Raw genomic sequence first — 18084 nt, 5'->3', positions numbered from 1 at the left:
GAGTCCGTGTGGCTGATTGCTAAGGGTATTGGAGAGTATCCTGCATTTATTTGTAGGGAATTCTTGTGTAATGTTCCCATCTGGCCCTCAAACAGTATGTCCTCTACGAATTTTTCACACAGAATTCTTTGATTAGGAGCCATCCGCTCTAATTTTACTGCCCATGAATCCGTAATAGCTGTTGATTTATTTTTTTCTTTTGATGGAAACCGCTTTGTGGCGATTTTCACCAAGGTTTCAGCAGCATCTGGCTTCCTCTTTGCTTCTTTTCTTATCGTGGCCGTTAACAGATTCTGAAATAAAAATAAAACATATACTTTGAATGAAAAGTACAATAATATTTTTATTGATTTTGAAATATTTTCAGGTGCCGCAGTCTGAAATTGAATGGAAAGCTAACCTTCGTTCAATAATGTGTGCGACTAATTAATTAAAACACATTTTTTTGCCAAAATTCGTTTTTATTCATCAACATAGTCCCCTTTTAGGGAGATACAATCATTCCAACGCTTTTCCAATCTTTCGATACCGCCTTTGTAAAACGATTTTTCTTTGCCTTCAAAATAGGCCTCATTTTCGGCGATTACTTCATCATTTGAGCCAAATCTCTTACCACGGAGCATCTTTTTGAAGAAGAACCAGTAGTCGCTGGGGGCCAAATCTGGAGAATACGGTGGATGGGGAAGCAATTCGAAGCCCAATTCGTTCAATTTTGCCATCGTTTTCATTGATTTGTGACACGGTGCATTGTCTTGGTGGAACAACACTTTTCTCTTCGCCATATGAGGCCGTTTCTTTGCGATTTCGTCTTTCAAACGCTCCAATAACGCTATATAATAGTCGCTGTTGATGGTCTGCCCCTTCTGGAGATAGTCGATGAATATTATTCCATGCGCATTCCAAAATACAGACGCCACAATCTTGCCAGCCGACTGCTGCGTCTTTGGTCGCTTTGGGCGGCTTTCACCGGCTGCATGCCACTCAGCAGACTGCCGATTTGACTCTGGAGTGAAATGGTGGATCCATGTTTCATCCATTGTGATGTACCGACGCAAAAACTTCGACTTATTGCGCGTAAACATGTCCAAACACCTCTTTGAATCATCGATTCGTTGTTGTTTTTGCTCCGGTGTGAGCAAACGCGGCACCTATTTGGAAAACACCTTTTTCATACCCAAATAATCGTGTATTATGGTGTGTACACTGCCTGGTGATATCTTTAGAATGTCAGCAATCTCCCTCACTTTCACTTTACGGTCGGACATAATGATTTTCAATGTTTTTTCAACGTTTTCCGGAATATCAGCGTCATTTGGTCTTCCAGTAGATGGAATGTCATCGGTGTCTGTACGACCACGGTTGAATTCGGCATACCAATAACAAATGCTTTTTTTTGATGGAGCAGAGTCCGGATAATGTTTTTCAAGACATTCCTGGCATTGAACAGTATTTTTTTTTTTCATTAAAAAACAATGATAAATCAGCACACGGAATTGCTTTGAATTCATTTTATTTAAAAACCCAAAAGTAGCGTCACTTAAAGCACTGTAACTTGTAAACAAATGGTCGGATTCGAAAAAAATATTGATTTAGTACTAGTGCCGCCATCTATGTGTCAGTCACACACATTATTGAACGTCCTGGTATAGCCGATGGATTTGGAGAAATTTGGAACTTCCCAAATTGACTTGGAGCGATCGATGGCAAACATGTTGCCACCAAAAGACCACCCAACTCTGGCGCACTATACTACAATTATAAAAAATTGTATAGCATTAGTAGCCATGAGAACTACTGTGACTGCAAACTATGAGTTCATAGTAGCGGATGTTGGCACAAATGGTCGTGTATCAGATGGTGGTGTCATAAAAAATACGGAATTTGGGAAAGCTATCTACAACAAAACTTTACCACTACCTGGTCCATCGCAGTTGCTGGAAAGCGATTAAGTACTGCCGTACGTTTTTGTTGCTGACAATTGTTTCCAAATGCAGGAACATTTAATTAAACCATATCCTGGGACAAACCTAACAAACACACAAAGAATTTCCAACTATAGATTAAGTAGAGCACGCAGAATTGTTGAGAATGTTTTTGGAATTTTAGCGTCACGATTCGGAGTTCTACAAACGACTATTCAGTTGGCCCCAGAAAAGGCTCAAATAATAGTGCTGGCTTGCTGCTATTTGCAAAATTTTTTACGTAAAAAAACGTCGTATTCATTCAGCCACTGAATTGACCAAGAAGATGTAAACTCTGGAAGTATAGCTCAAGGAGCATGGCGAATGGAATCACATCTTAATGTATTGGAAAGTACACATTTAAGAAACTCTTCGAACAAAGCGAAAGAAGTTCGGAACAATTTTGCAGAGTACTTTATAAATGAAGGAGCTGTTTCGTGGCAACAAAAGTACTTACGTTAATATGAATAATATTGCTATACATAATTAAACAACAGACACTTATAAATCGTAAAAATAAACTTATGTTTTTGAGTAAAGTATGAGGGAATGGGCGATAATGTTCAATTTTGTAAAAAAAATTGTTTTCATTTTTACACAACAACAAAAACTGGCCAACTATTTCACACATGCAAATTAATGTTGTAACGCGCGATTTACGTGTTTTGCCGTTAAATTGCGTAAAAAAAACTAATTCTGTTTTTTGATTATTAAAATTTATTTATTTAATTCAATACAACAAACTACTCCGATGAAAGGGAGGAATCATACTGACTTTATTCTTTTACTTCAAGTTTAATCAAAGCTTACATATTTGCTTACTCGATATATTCTGTTTTTCTTACTTGCTAAATTACATTGGCTTATGAAAAAATACTTATTAATATTACATTTTAGTGTGGGAACGGAAATGCAGATTTGACAATATTTATTGTAAACGGACAGTAAAGTTAGTTAATTTTGGAACGGTTGCAATTCCTGGAATTGCGACCGAAAAATAATTTTGATTTATGAGTTTAATAATAATTTTTGCAAACAAAACGGAAGTAGGTATAATATTACATTTTGTCTTTAGTTATACTTGCAATGAATTCATCTATGCTTGGTTTTATATATGTAATGCTTGGTTTTACATATGTAACTTCTCCCTCCCTTAAATTAGAATTCTCCTGAATTCTTTTATTTAATTTTATTTTTATCTGTTTATGTTTAGTCAGAATTAATACAATTAAAATAAGTACTACAATTATTATAAAAAAGTTACATCCATATGTTAATTTTGTATGATAATCTAACGCTTTAATATTCTTTACATTATTTTTTTGCTGTAATTCAATTTCTTGAAAGGATAATTTATGTGTAAAATTCTGATCTCTATTTGAATTTTCGATAATTTGTTTTTCTTTTATATTTTCGATAGTGTTTGAAAAGTAATAGTCTTTAATTTTTATTGCACAGTTGCTGAAATTTATTAAATAGTTTCCGTTTAACATAACTTTTTCGGAATTACAAGTTTCATTAACACTGATATTCATTGCATTCTTAATTATAATTGTGTCTATATCTAGTTGTATAATTTCAAAATCTTTGTTACTTACTAGTTGACAGGTATTTTTTATTATACAATGAGTGCTTAATTTTAAGTCTTTTAAATGCTTATTTTCTTCAAATCTATATGTTTTATTTTCAAACTCGAAGCTTTTTTCTATAATAGCATCTATTTCGTTATTGTGAATATTGGGTAGTGGAACAATAGTTCTTAATTTAACAATTATGAAATTTTTAGGTATTTTTACTCCTAAAACTAAGTATGTCCCATTAACAAATGTTGTACCACACTGTATATATTTCAACTTATTATAATCGATATTGTATTTTTTAATTTCGTTACTGGTTAGAATACTTGGATGTACCAAATCATGTTTTGCAGAAATTACATTATCTTGCAAATGCTCTATTCTACTCTTTATTAGTTGTATATTACTTAATTGCTCTAAATATCTACTTTTATTATTTTCTGTTTCTACAAACTTACTTATAGAATTTAGTTCTTCTTGAATTTTTTGTCTGTCATTTGTAATTCCCATTTTTAAATGATTTATAGTTATATTAAAATAGTGATTAATTATAATTTGTTGATTATTGTTGTTAACAATTTCGTCAATATTGAACAACTGTTTTTGTATGTTTTGTCTGTCTTCGTCGTCCATAGTCCCAAATAACCATTTTTGTATGCTTCCTATTCCATTAATTAGTCCTCGTCTTTGCCTATTTTGTCTTGGTAATAATGTCAATAATTTATTTTTAGCGTCACTTAGTTCTAAATTAAGCATTTCTTTATTATCAATCCTCATTAATTTTATATTTTCTGTCATGTTGTCCAAAATGGTTTTGATATCATGCAAATTTATGATATGTAATATTATATCCGTCTCCTGAACTATTTCCTGACTATTGATATAAATGTCTACAAATCCTTTTTGTTCTGTTAGTTCCGTCAAAGTCATTATACCTTTACATTGTCGTATCGTTAGTATTATTGCTATCATCATGATCCATGTCTGTAAATTTTAAAGGTCGTTTAATATTGTTAGGATGAATGTTTTCTAATTTTTCCTTCCTATACTTTGGTTGTTCTTTATGCCTAACCGCTTTATATTTAATATTCTGAATTTCTATAGCTAGTTCACTTACCGTTCTTACACATAAGTTGTTAATTTTTTTGTATATTTGATGTGGCTCCGTATCTGGCCTGTATCTAAGTTTTAGCAGTTTTTTAATCAGCTGCCAGTTGTCTGGTGTCGGTATATTTATGATGACGTCCTTGGCCTGTCCTTGTATGACTTTGTAGAATATTGTTCGGACCGCTTCCTTTTTTAGACTTTCCTCTTGTATGGTTGATAACAGGTATTCTATGCTGCTGAAGAAGCTGTTGACCGTGACTTCTCCTGTACCGGTAAAAGTTGGCATGTGGTTTATCATTTTAAAGATGTTGTCTCTTTTGCCGTTATCCTGTATTTGGTGTTGTTGCTGTAGTTGGTGTGTTTGCTGTTGCAGATCTAGGTAGGCTTGGCGTAAGCTTTCCAACTGCTGATCTTTTCTGGCCAGTTCTTCGGCCACGCTGACGGAGGCAATGTGGGCCTGCTCTTCCATCCTTCTCCGTTTGTCGTATGTTTGTTGTCTCTTAGTATACAGTTTTAGAGAAAAAAAATTTATAGTGGTGTCTAGTTTGCAAAAATGTTCACTGCACTATTTTTTGGTTTAGTGGTGTTCAAATTGCCTAAATTTTCACTGCACAATGTTTTTTTTTTTTTTTTTTTTTTTTTTTTTTTTTTAGTGGTGTATAATTTGCAAAAATGTTCACTGCACTATTTTTTGGTTTAGTGGTGTTCAAGTTGCCTAAATTGTCACTGCACTATTTTTTCTTTTTAGTTTTAGTTATCGTATGTTTAGTTATACCCTGGAGGGTCCGGTCAACTCCTGAGTTGGCTACGGATACGCAGGATTAGGTTGGGTGTTTATAAAAATTATTTTTATTATTTTTATTTCCCGTAATTCCTTTCACTGGATCCTTTTTTTTTACTGTTTAAAGGATCCTACCGACTGCGCCATTTACGTGTTTTGCCGTTAAATTGCGTAAAAAAAAACTAATTCTGTTTTTTGATTAATATATTAAAATTTATTTATTTAATTCAATACAACAAACTACTCCGATGAAAGGGAGGAATCAGACTGACTTTATTCTTTTACTTCAAGTTTAATCAAAGCTTACATATTTGCTTACTCGATATATTCTGTTTTTCTTACTTGCTAAATTACATTGGCTTATGAAAAAATACTTATTAATATTACATTTTAGTGTGGGAACGGAAATGCTGATTTGACAATATTTATTGTAAACGGACAGTAAAGTTAGTTAATTTTGGAACGGTTGCAATTCCTGGAATTGCGACCGAAAAATAATTTTGATTTATGAGTTTAATAATAATTTTTGCAAACAAAACGGAAGTAGGTATAATATTACATTTTGTCTTTAGTTATACTTGCAATGAATTCATCTATGCTTGGTTTTATATATGTAATGCTTGGTTTTACATACATATGTAACTCGCGTGAGCGTTAAAAAATAAATGCAACGCTTGATTTCAAACTCAAACTTGAAGTAAGTCATTTTATTCTTTCATTATTTCTTTTATACAAAATTTTTGCTTACTCTATCCTTAACAAATAATTGTTTATGTTTACTGTAAATATTTCACTACTGGAAGAGCCTATTTCATCATCCTCCTATTTGTGCTTATGCTAGCTTTAAAAAGTATTGTTTGCTGTAACTTTTTGTATATAAGTTATCGTCCGAAAGATTGGACGATGGAAAAAAAACACAAGTTTTTCTTGGTCGAAAGACCTTTATTCTTCAAATTCCAATTTACAACTCAAAACTTAATACTAAATCTGTCCTTAGTATAGCTTATTTCTACTTGTGTCAGTATTTTTGACAATTGATTTACATCGGCGCATGCCGGATATTTATTGCTTAAATATTTATTGATTTTGTTGATCGAAGTGTCAGTATATTTGGATATTGTAATTTTTATTGCTAAAGCTAGTTTCAGCATTTTTTACAATTGCTTTACATCGGCGCATGGCGGATGTTTATTGCTTACATTGTTGCGTTTGTTTATTCAGCATCTGAGATGTTGCAATTGCATTACGGGTGTGGGTATAACTTAAGTGGTGCTAACTCCTCCGCCGCTAAAAACGGACGTCCCCGTTCGTTCAAACTAATAGCATACGGTATCTATTATATTTTTATTATTACAAATTCTTAAATTATTATTTTCTTTACATTTTAGTTTAACAGCAAACATTTTTTTGTTACAAGTAATAATATCCTCGTGTGGGATTTTATTGATATATTTGTTCTTTTCAATTGGTTTAATTGTGACTGAATTACAAATTTCTTCATTAGTTAGAGGTATACTGACAATATAAAATATCGTAGAACTATTTGTAACTATCTTTATATCTCCTAGTTCTAAAGATTCCTCAGCATTATTTAATGTGAGGTTATTACTTATAAATACCGATTTGATTATTTCTAATTCCTCGTTTGATAAAATGTATGAATTAACAATTCCGGCCTTAGCCCAATGAATTGCATAATTTATATTTATAAATTCTTCTCTTATAATCCTAAGTTTATATTTTAATTCTATTGCAAAATTTGTTTGTATGTCCTTATTGGTTTGGACAACTTTCAAGATTTTATTTGAAAATGCTGTTATGTTACTTATTCTATCAAAAATTATTTTATTTATAGTTACTTGCTTATTATTATTTTCTATTATGTTATTTATTTGATTATTTAGGACGATAAGGTCGTCATGATCGGGGTTTCCTGCGATCCATTTCCAAACTTTTCCTATTTCGTCTATAGACTTTCTAAATCTTTTGGGCTTAAGTCTATTTAGTTGTGTTTGTGTAAGGTTTAATTCATTAATAAGGATGGGTAAGAGGGGATTTTCGGGAGTTATTTTGGATTGGATGGTTCTGCTTATTTCATTTAAGGTTTCCTGACATGCTTCCAAGTCTATTTTGTGTATTATTCTGTAAGTTCCGGTTTGAATTTTTGTCAGTCCTGTGTCAAATGTCGCCAGTTGTGAGTTCGTGTAGTCTATAATTTTGAAGTCTGCGTACACAAAGTGTACAAGAAATCTGTAAGGAAAGAAAAACCTGTTTACTATCGTCTAATGTTGCTTTTGTGTACTGTTCGTCCTTTCTCTGTGATCACTATACTGGATTTGTCCTCTTTTACTATTTCTTTCTTGTATTTTGCTGTAATTTTTTATCCTAATCGTTTGTTTATCCTAACGTAGATTATGTCTCCTGGGGCGTATGTTTTTATGGGTTCTCGCGTTTTGTTGTGGATGTCCTTTGCTTGTTTTTTTCGAAGGATTTCTATATTTTCTTGGCGTGAATTCTCATATTGTTCTGGGTTTATTGAAACACGTCTACCAAAAAATACTTCTAGAGGTCTTTTTCCTGTCGTGGAGTGTATGGAGTAGTTGTATTCGTATGTACATCGATCTAATAGTTCTTGAAAGGTACGGTGTGTGCTTTCTGCTTTGAGACAACGCATAATTTCAGATAGAGTGGAGTGAAATCTTTCCACTTGTCCGTTAACTGTGCTTGCATATGGGGGGGTTTTAAAAATTGTAATTCCAAGTTGGTCTTCTACCATAAAATGTATAGAAGCTGGGTTTAAAGACTTTTCATTGTCGATAACTATTGTTTTTGGTACAACGAAGGCGAAAAGTATCTGTCGTAAGAGTTCTCTGATATCTTCTATTGCTTTTGACTCTATTATTTTGACTTGAGCGTATTTGGAGAATTTATCCACTGCTGTTAGGACTAGCTTTTTTTCTGTATTGTAAATGTCTATATGTACTATTTCTCCGGGATACTGAGGTATTGGGGTTTCCAGTATGCGTGGTTTATTTGGGTTACGGTCATACTTATTTTCTTTGCAAATTTTGCAATGTTTAATTATATTTTCTATTTTAGCTCTCATTTTTGGAAAGTAGCATCTCTGTATAAGTTGTTTTTTATTTTCGTCTCTATTTCTGTGTGCTCGTTTATGTTCCTTTAATATTTCCTCATTTTGTGTATCTTCGTTTACCAAGTCTTCTACTTTTGTTTGGGTATAACGGATTTTATAATTGGAAAAATGAAGTGGGTAAATTTCCTGAATTTTTCCCATTATTTCTTCGGAGGTAAATATACCATTTATTACTGAAGGATTTAGGTAGCGTTTCAGTAGTGCAGTTAGATTTTCTATTGAATAGTTTGGTTTAATTATTATATGCCTATGGTAGGTTGGGAATGGAATTTTAAACTGATAGCTGTCTTCGTCTCCTAGTGAGATCCAAAGTTGATTTTTAAAGGCATTTATGGCTCCTTCTACTGCTGGGATTAGATTGTGAGATGAGCGTTCGTCGGAGTGTGTAGCGACTGATAGGGAATTTATTTCAAATGGTCTTGATAACGTGTCGGCAACTACGTTAGATTTTCCGGGTTTGTATTTAATTTCATAGTTGTACTCTTCCAAAATTGCTTTCCAACGTTTTAATTTAGAATTATTATTTTTATTGCTTAGGGCGTAAGTGAGTGGCTGATGATCTGTATGAATAATTACTTTTGCTGTACCATATAGATAATTTCTAAAGGAATTTAGTGCCCAAATTATGGCGAGCATCTCCTTTTCATTTACTGCATAGTTTTCTTCTGCTTTGTTCAATGTTCTTGATATAAAGGTTATCGGTTTTCCGTTCTGTTCTAAGACCGCGCCTATGGCATATTTTGAGGCATCAGTGGTCAGGTCAAACTCTTTGCTATAATCAGGATATTAAAGTACTACATCTTTGGATATCAGGGTGGTCTTTATTTTATTAAATGCTGCCTTCGCTTTTCCATCTAAGTTTATTTTGATTTTCTTTGAACTGCTTTTGGACATCCTTCCTTCTTCGCCTCGAATATCGCCTCGATAAATCGTCTATAATATCGAAGATAGACCTAAGAAGGATCTTAAGTCCTTGATCGTCTGAGGATAGGGGAAGTTGGCTATTGCTTGTACTTTGGATGGGTTTGTTGAGATACCCTCGGAGGATACTACAAATCCTAAGAACTTGACTTGTTTTTTAAAGAATTCGCATTTGTCGACTTGTACTTTCATGTTTGCTTTTGTAAGAGTATCAAAAATTGTATCTATGTGTTCGGAATGTTCTTTTTCATTTTTGCTAAATATAATAATTAATATCATCTATATATACATAGCATATACGTCCAATATGTTCTCTTAGTATGTCGTCCAATGTCCTTTGGAAAATGGATGGGGCATTTTTCAAACCAAATGGCAGTCTGGTGAACTCGTATTTTCCGTTGTTCACGGAAAAATCTGTCTTCTCCACGTCAGATTCCTTGAGAGGAATTTGGTGGAAACCGCTTTTTAGGTCAATCACAGAGAATATTTGATTTTCTCCTAGCTGAGAGAGAACCTCATTTATTTCAGGTATCGGGTACCTATCTGCAATTGTGACTGCATTTAATTTTCTGTAATCAATAACCATTCGGAATCTCTTTTCACCTGAAGCGTCGTTTTTTTTTGGGTACGATCCACACAGGTGAATTGTAGGGTGACCTTGATTTCCGTATGATTCCGTCTTCCAATAACTTTTTTACTTGGTCCTCGACCTCTTGTTTAAGGCTGATGGGGTATGGGTAGGATTTTGAGTATATGGGTGTGTCGGAAGTAGTACGTATTTCTGCTACTACTTTTGTTGTGTATGTCAATTTTTCGTTTGGTTCTGAGAATAAGTTGCGATGTTTTTGCGTTATCTGTCTTATTTTGTCTTTACCTACCGTTGTCATTTGTTCGTCTCGAATTTGTATTGCATTTACGTCCTGTATCTTATACTGTCTGAGATGGATTCTTCTTGTATTTGCTATAAACATGAAATTTTCTTTGGTATGTATGACTGCTGAGAGTTCTTTTAGGCTGTCGTTCCCTAATATTGCCTGGAATGTCTTTAGTGTGGGTAGCAGGAAAAATTTAAGTCTGCAATCTTCTAAATTAAAAAGGTTTAAAAAGGTGTGGTGGGTAATTTTTATTCTTCCTCCGACTGAGTTAGCAAAGAAAGGCTTTTCGTTTTCCGTATATTTTTTTACTAAATTGCATTGTATATAATTTCTGTTTGATCCTGTATCTACTAGAATGTTTAGTATGTCGCCGCTCTTCGTCCTACATCTGAAGTACGGTAACGAAGAGCTGTTTAGTCTAAAAAATGTACGTCGTGGGTCTCTTTCATATTGTAGTCATAGTATTGGTCTTCGTAGTTTTGGTCGTTTGTGGTTTCGTCGGAACTTATATGAAAGTTCCTTTGAACTTTCGTGGGAGGGTGGTTTATCATAGATGCGTTTGGTGGGCGTTTACCTGGTTCGTGTGGTTTGGGACGGTTTGTATAGTTTACTGCTTTCGTCCTGATGCTTTCGTCCACATCCATAGGTTGAGGTGGTTTAGGTGGTCTTGGAGGGGGGTGGTTTTGTTGTTGGTTATAGGGATTTTGGGATTGGTAATAGCGATTTTGTGGTTGGTAATAGGGATTTTGTGGTTCGTATCTATTGTATAGGTTTGATTGGTTTTGGTTTTATTGTCTATAGTTTGGATGAGGGTGAGGTATATGGGCTAGTTCGGGGTAGAACCTTAATTGTGAGTTTGTAGGTTGCACATATCTTGAGGTGGGAAGCTGTTGTCTAGGGATAGAAGAATTAAAGGTTTGATTTCTGAGGGTTGGTTGTGGCATTTGATTGTTTGCATGCTGCGCTCTAAAGCTCTGGTTTTCTAGTTTGAGGCAAAGGTGTAGGGCCTCTGGAAGGCTCTTCGGCTCTTTTATGCCTAGGAGTCTGGGAAGATCTCCAGAAAGTCCTCTGATGAAGGTATCAAGGGCTTTAGCGCGGTAGTTATCCGTTAATAGATGGACTGCCTCTTCTCCTATTTCCATGCATCCTATTTTATTAAGGATCAGGGATAAATGGCTATAAACTTTCTGGTAGAATTCGTTAATCGTCATTCTTCCTTGAATGAGACACGTCATCTGGTATTCCAGGGTACCTATATCGCGTTTGTCTGTGTAGTGGGTAGTTAAACAGCGAGAGATTGCTGTCCAATCTAAAGGTGTGTTGTACGATTCAAGGGCTATATCCGCTTTTCCTATAATTTTGTTTCGGATCACATTTAGGATACCGAAGTATCTAGGAGTGCCTTTTGAGGGTTCGTATATCCTTAAAATACGTTCAACGCTTTTTTTCCATGAACTAAATTCGGAGGCGTTTCCTGAAAATTCTCGTAGTGAACGTACTACGTCAGGAATTTTGTCCATTTCATTCATGTTGTTCCTAAATTGTTCCTCTATTGTTTGGTCTGTTATTATGGGGGGGCTGTTATTGTTAAGGACATTTTGTATAAGATGAGGTCCATTGGATTCTATGGTTTCCCTAATCATATTCCTAATGAGAGTAGCTAAGTCTGGGGAAATTTGGGGGTTTGGGGGTGAAGGTGGTGCGACTAGCACTGGTGGCCTAATCAGATTGTTTGGGTTTGCCATGGTTTATTATTTAATACTCGTTCAAAAAAAAAGGTTAAAATTTTTACATTAGCAACAGGTTTTCAGTAAACACTTGTAGTTGCTTTATAATTCTATTATTTATTTTATTTTTACAAAAATTTAAAATATTTGAATGTTTGAGAAATTTTGTTTCCTCTATTAACGTTACGCGATTTAATATTTTAAATTTAATTATTTTTTCTTTTTTACTATTGTAGGATTTAGAAATTTTAATTTGCTGTGGGAATATTCCTCGCTTGAATTTTATTATACGCTTTCCGTTTTTTTTTACTATTTCAAAAAATTTCATAATATTTTCGCAATTTCTTTCAGCTAAAATATTATCAAGTTAGGCACGATTTAATTTACATTTTCCAATTTTATATTCTTACAATAATCTCATCTATGTGAGTTAAATTCTTAAATCTAATGTATTATGTTATATTATTGTATATAATCTATTGTACTCTTACATTAATCTCAGCTGCATTTGGGTGCCGGCAAGTGTGCGTGGTCCTGTTTTCCGTGGGTACTGAGGGGCACTAGGCTTGTTCCTTGCTGATGAAGTTGTTGTTGTCCGGGCTGGCTTTGTCTGGCTTGTCGTTGGGGCGTCAGGGAGGTTCCACGTTCCCTTTCACGCCTCTTTTATGTTGATTGCTTCTTCAAAGCTTTTTGTGGCACTTTATTTTGTAGCTTTTTAGAAAAAAATTTGTGGCACTTTATTCTTGTAACTTAGTGGCACTTTGTAGCTCAGAAAACATTTTGTGGCACTTTATTTCTGTAGTTTTTAGAAAAAATTTTGTGGCACTTTCTTCTTATAGCTTAGTGGCACTTATTTGTATTTTTTAGAAAAAATTTTGTGGCACTTTCTTCTTATAGCTTAGTGGCACTTTATTCCTGCAACAACTTTTGCAAGACGCTGCCAAGCTTATTTGACTCGGGCGCCAGTTATCGTCCGAAAGATTGGACGATGGAAAAAAAACACAAGTTTTTCTTGGCCGAAAGACCTTTATTCTTCAAATTCCAATTTACAACTCAATACTTAATACTAAATCTGTCCTTAATATAGCTTATTTCTACTTGTTTCAGCATTTTTGACAATTGATTTACATCGGCGCATGCCGGATGTTTATTGCTTAAATATTTATTGATTTTGTTGATCGAAGTGTCAGTATATTTGGATATTGTGATTTTTATTGCTAAAGCTATGTAGTTTCAGCATTTTTTAAAATTGCTTTACATCGGCGCATGGCGGATGTTTATTACTTAAACTTATATTTATTGATAAAGCTAATTTTGCTGATCGAAGTGTCAGTATATTTGGATATTGATTTTTATTGCTAAAGCTAGTTTCAGCATTTTTTACAATTGCTTTACATCGGGGCATGGTGGATGTTTATTACTTACATTGTTGCGTTTGTTTATTCAGCATCTGAGATGTTGCAATTGCATTACGGGTGTGGGTATAACTTAAGTGGTGCTAACTTATATTTGCCGTTATGCGGCTTACCAGAGTAGGGTATTAACTTGCATACCCGCACTAGGATTTTTTTGCAAGCATTTACAAATACAAAAGCCTGGAGAGAGCGTCGGCAACTACGTTGGTTTTTCCTGGTTTATACTTTAGTTCATAGTTATATTCCTCAAGGATACATTTCCACCTTTTCATTTTTGCGTTGTTGCTTTTATTACTCAACGCAAACGTCAAAGGTTGATGATCTGTAAAGATTACCACTTTTGGTGAACCGTATAAGTAATTCCTAAACGTAGTCAGTGCCTATATTATTGCCAGCATTTCTTTTTCGTTTGCGGCATAGTTCTCTTCGGCTTTATTTAGTGATCGTGAAATGTATGAAATGGGTTTTCCTCACTGTTCGAGAACAGCTCCTAATGCGTAGTTAGATGCGTCAGTCGTGAGGTGAAAGTCCTGTTTAAAATCTGGATATGCCAATACCACTTCTTGAGAAACAAGAGAAGATTTTATTTTGTTGAAGGCTTGTAATGCTGCGCTATCAAATTTAATTTCCTTTTTTTTAGATGCGTTTTTGGACACGCGTCATCCTTCCCTCTTAAAAGCGAAGTCAGGGGTTTCGCTAGTTTAGCGTAATCCTTGATGAAGCGGCGATAGTAGCCGGAAAGTCCAAGGAAAGATCTTAAATCTTTCAAACAAGAGAAGATTTTATTTTGTTGAAGGCTTGTAATGCTGCGCTATCAAATTTAATTTCCTTTTTTTTAGATGCGTTTTTGGACACGCGTCCATCCTTCCCTCTTAAAAGCGAAGTCAGGGGTTTCGATAGTTTAGCGTAATCCTTGATGAAGCGGCGATAGTAGCCGGAAAGTCCAAGGAAAGATCTTAAATCTTTCGAATTTTTCGGACATGGAAAATTTCGGATTGCTTCCACTTTAGAAGGATTTGTTTTTATACCGTTTGGTGAAATGACGAAGCCTAGAAATTCGACTTCTTTTCGAAAAAAATCGCATTTGTCCAACTGCACTTTCATATTAGCGTTTTCGAGAGTGTGAAAGACTTTTTCGATATTTGGACGTGCGTTTCTTCATTTTCGCCGAACACTATTATGTCATCAATATAGACATAACAAATTTTCCCAAGTGTTCCCTTAGAATATCATCAAAGGCTCGCTGGAAAATGGAGGGCGCATTTTTCAGCCCGAACGGGAGTCGTGTAAACTCATATTTGCCATTATTGACAGAAAAGGCGGTTTTCTCGATATCGGATTCCTTTAAAGGAATTTGATGGAATCCGCTTTTGAGATCTAATACAGAGAAATATTTATTATTTCCCAATTTCGCAATAATTTCGTTAATTTCTGGTATTGGGTATCTGTCAGTAATAGTTACGTGGTTTAATTTTCTATAGTCAATTACGAGTCTAAATTTTTTTTGTCCGGATGCGTCTAATTTCTTTGGAACTACCCATACAGGTGAATTGTATGGGGACCGCGATGGCCTTATAATGCCATCTTCTAGTAGTGTTTGAATTTCATTGTTGACAAATTCTCTCATTCCTACGGGATACGGATAGTATTTTGTATATACAGGGGTGTGTGAAGAAGTTCGTATCTCACCTATTACTGTTGTAGTGTAAGTTAACTTTTCATTTGGGTCGGTAAATAGCTGTTTGTACTTGTGTGTAAATTGCTGCATTTTGAGCTTCTGGGTGTCATGTGTTCGGTTCTAAGGTCGATTTTATTTACTGTAGGGGAAAGCATTTGCTTAATTTTGACTTCTTTGCCATTGCCGAATTTAATGATGTCATCATGAACATTAATGGTCGCGTGAAGTTTTTTGAGGCTATCGTTGCCGATAATACCATCAAATGACTTCAAACCAGGTAAAATAAAAAATTTCAGGTTTGAGTTTCCGAACATGTTAATAATTGTATTGTGAGTTATTTCAATTTGGCCTGCTATCGAATTTGCGAAAAAGGGTTTTTCGTTGGGGATGAGTTTTGCTACGAGCTGCGGTTGGATATAATTTTTACTTGATCCCGTGTCTATTAAAATTAAAAAAAAAATCGCCGTTCTTCGTTTTAAATTCGATGTAAGTTAACGAAGAACTCTTCATGCTAAAAAATTTGCGTCAATATAGTCTTCACGGTCTTCAAGATATTCCTGAGGTTGTTGGTCGTATGATGTGTGCGTCATATGGTATTCGTCAAAGTCCGAAGTATATTCCGTTTCGTATTTTCTATCATCTTGTACACATTTCGCTTCCTCTACACCTGCTTCGATGTGGAAGTTTCTTTGCTGCTTTGATGGTATCTGGTGAGAAAAGTTTGACGGTCTTTTCTCAGTTGGTCTGTTAAAAGTAGGTTTATTCATGTAGTTAATGTTCCTACTATGAATAGAACGGTCGATGTCCATTTGCTCTGGACGGGGTTGTGGCTTCGGAGCAACTGGTCTGAATGGCTGCGCTTGACGGTTGTTTTGCCAAGGTTGTTGAAAAATTCGGTTTTGTTGGGGAGTCTGTTGATAGTTTCTGGGTGGTTGTTGGTAATATTGAGGGGGTTGTTGGTATTGTGGCTGTGCACGTGGTCCTGGGATGTATGCGAGTTGTGGGAAGAATGGCTGGGGCTTGCCAAGGTGTCTCCTTGGTGGAAGTGGTGGTGGGTTTACATTAAGCCTTCGCATGGCGTTTGGTTGGGTGAATACGTAATTACTGCGGGCAACTTGGTTTTCTAATTTTAGACACAAGTGTAGTGCCTGTGGAAGATCTTCGGGTTCCTTCATTCCTAGAAGTCTAGGGAGGTCACCTTTAAGTCCTCGTATAAAAGTATCTAAGGCTTTATGCCTGTAAGTCTGCGTCAGCAGTGTCAAGGATTCTTGGCTCATTTCGAGGCTACTCAACTTATTGAGAATGAGGGATAAGTGAATGTAAACGTTTTGGTAGAATTCTTGTATAGTCCCGTTTCCTTGAATTAGGGACGTCAGTTGACATTCAAGAGTTGTGATATCTCTTTTGTCAGCGTAGTGTAGAGTAAGGCATCTGCATATTGCCTTCCTTTGTATTTGCTGTACAGTGTTGCCAGAACCAATCGCAGCAGCGTACTAAAGCGATGATCAAAAAAGTAATAGATTGCTGTACTCCGTAGTAGGAGTCTAAGCAAAATTAAAAAAAAAAACATTTTTCTAATAGCGGTCGCCCCTCGGCGGGCAATGGCAAACCTCCGAGTGTATTTCAGCCATGAAAAAGCTCCTCATAAAAAATATCTGCCGTTCGGAGTCGGCTTGAAACTGTAGGTCCCTCCATTTGTGGAACAACATCAAGACGCACACCACAAATAGGAGGAGGAGCTCGGCCAAACACCTAACAGAAGTCTAATTTTCGTTTAATAATAAATCTGCAAGACAAAATACGGATTCCTTCTTATACATACATATAGATATTCTTTTATATTAAATTTTTGTTCATGGTCCATTGAAAAAATAATCCGCAATTATTTCACGTGAGAAAATGTTCAGAAACACTCACCTTTCCATACTGATGTATCAACAGGATTTAATTGACTAAAACGAAAACAAAACACTCACTATCACACTGACATGCTTATCACAGTGACAATTCTCGAACTGAATAAACTTCTAACAAAGCAGTAAAGCTCATTCAGAAAGGCAGAGTCAAATAAGCGTCATAACACAGTCAGTAACACAGGATATCACTAATTAACATATATTCTTCCAACATTAGCGGGTTTAATATTTTAAGCCTTTATGGCCAATGCGCACGTTGCAAGTTGCAACGTGTTGTTATACATATTCAAAATTGACGATGTGCAGTAGCGGAGAAATTATTGTCAAAAGGGCGAATGAAACAAAAATATCTCCAGACATATGTCCTTTTAGTATAAATCATGTTTTCTTTTATGACTGCTGCTCGCCCTCTCTCGTTAACAATGGGACTTACATAAGCAGCGATGCATGAAGAAGGTTTCCCAATACGTCTTTTATAAAACATTTTTTTCAAAATTTGTCTGAAATTGTAATTTAAAACATGAACAATTTTTCCTGTTTCCTCTTAGAATTGGAAATTGTAATAGATTTCATATGAAGTGTAATAGCTTAATAAACTGAGAACAAATGTAATAGATCTATTACAATTGTAATAGACTGGCAACACTGGTGCTGTACGACTCCAATGCGATGTCGGCATTACCAACAATTTTGTTCCGCACAACGGACAGGATTCCGTAGTATTTTCGGGTACCTCTAAGGGATTCGTAAATTTTCAAAACCCTGTCTACACTTTTCTTCCAGGAGCTGAATTCTCCTGGATTTCCATTAAATTCTCGCAGGCTACGGACTATGTCCGGTATTTTATCTAAGTCGGAAAGTTTTCCGCGATGTTCTGGTCTTATCGTCTCGTCTGTTGCGTTTGTAAAGTCAGCATTAGGATTTAATAGGTATTGGCGTCCTTCATCCCTTAATACCCTAGTCACAATGGAG

This window comes from Anastrepha obliqua, chromosome 1 (assembly GCF_027943255.1).
Source record: "Anastrepha obliqua isolate idAnaObli1 chromosome 1, idAnaObli1_1.0, whole genome shotgun sequence".
NCBI classification, from domain to species: Eukaryota; Metazoa; Arthropoda; class Insecta; order Diptera; family Tephritidae; genus Anastrepha; species Anastrepha obliqua.
The sequence above is the reverse complement of the archived record's forward strand: the minus strand, read 5'-3'. Positions refer to the sequence as shown.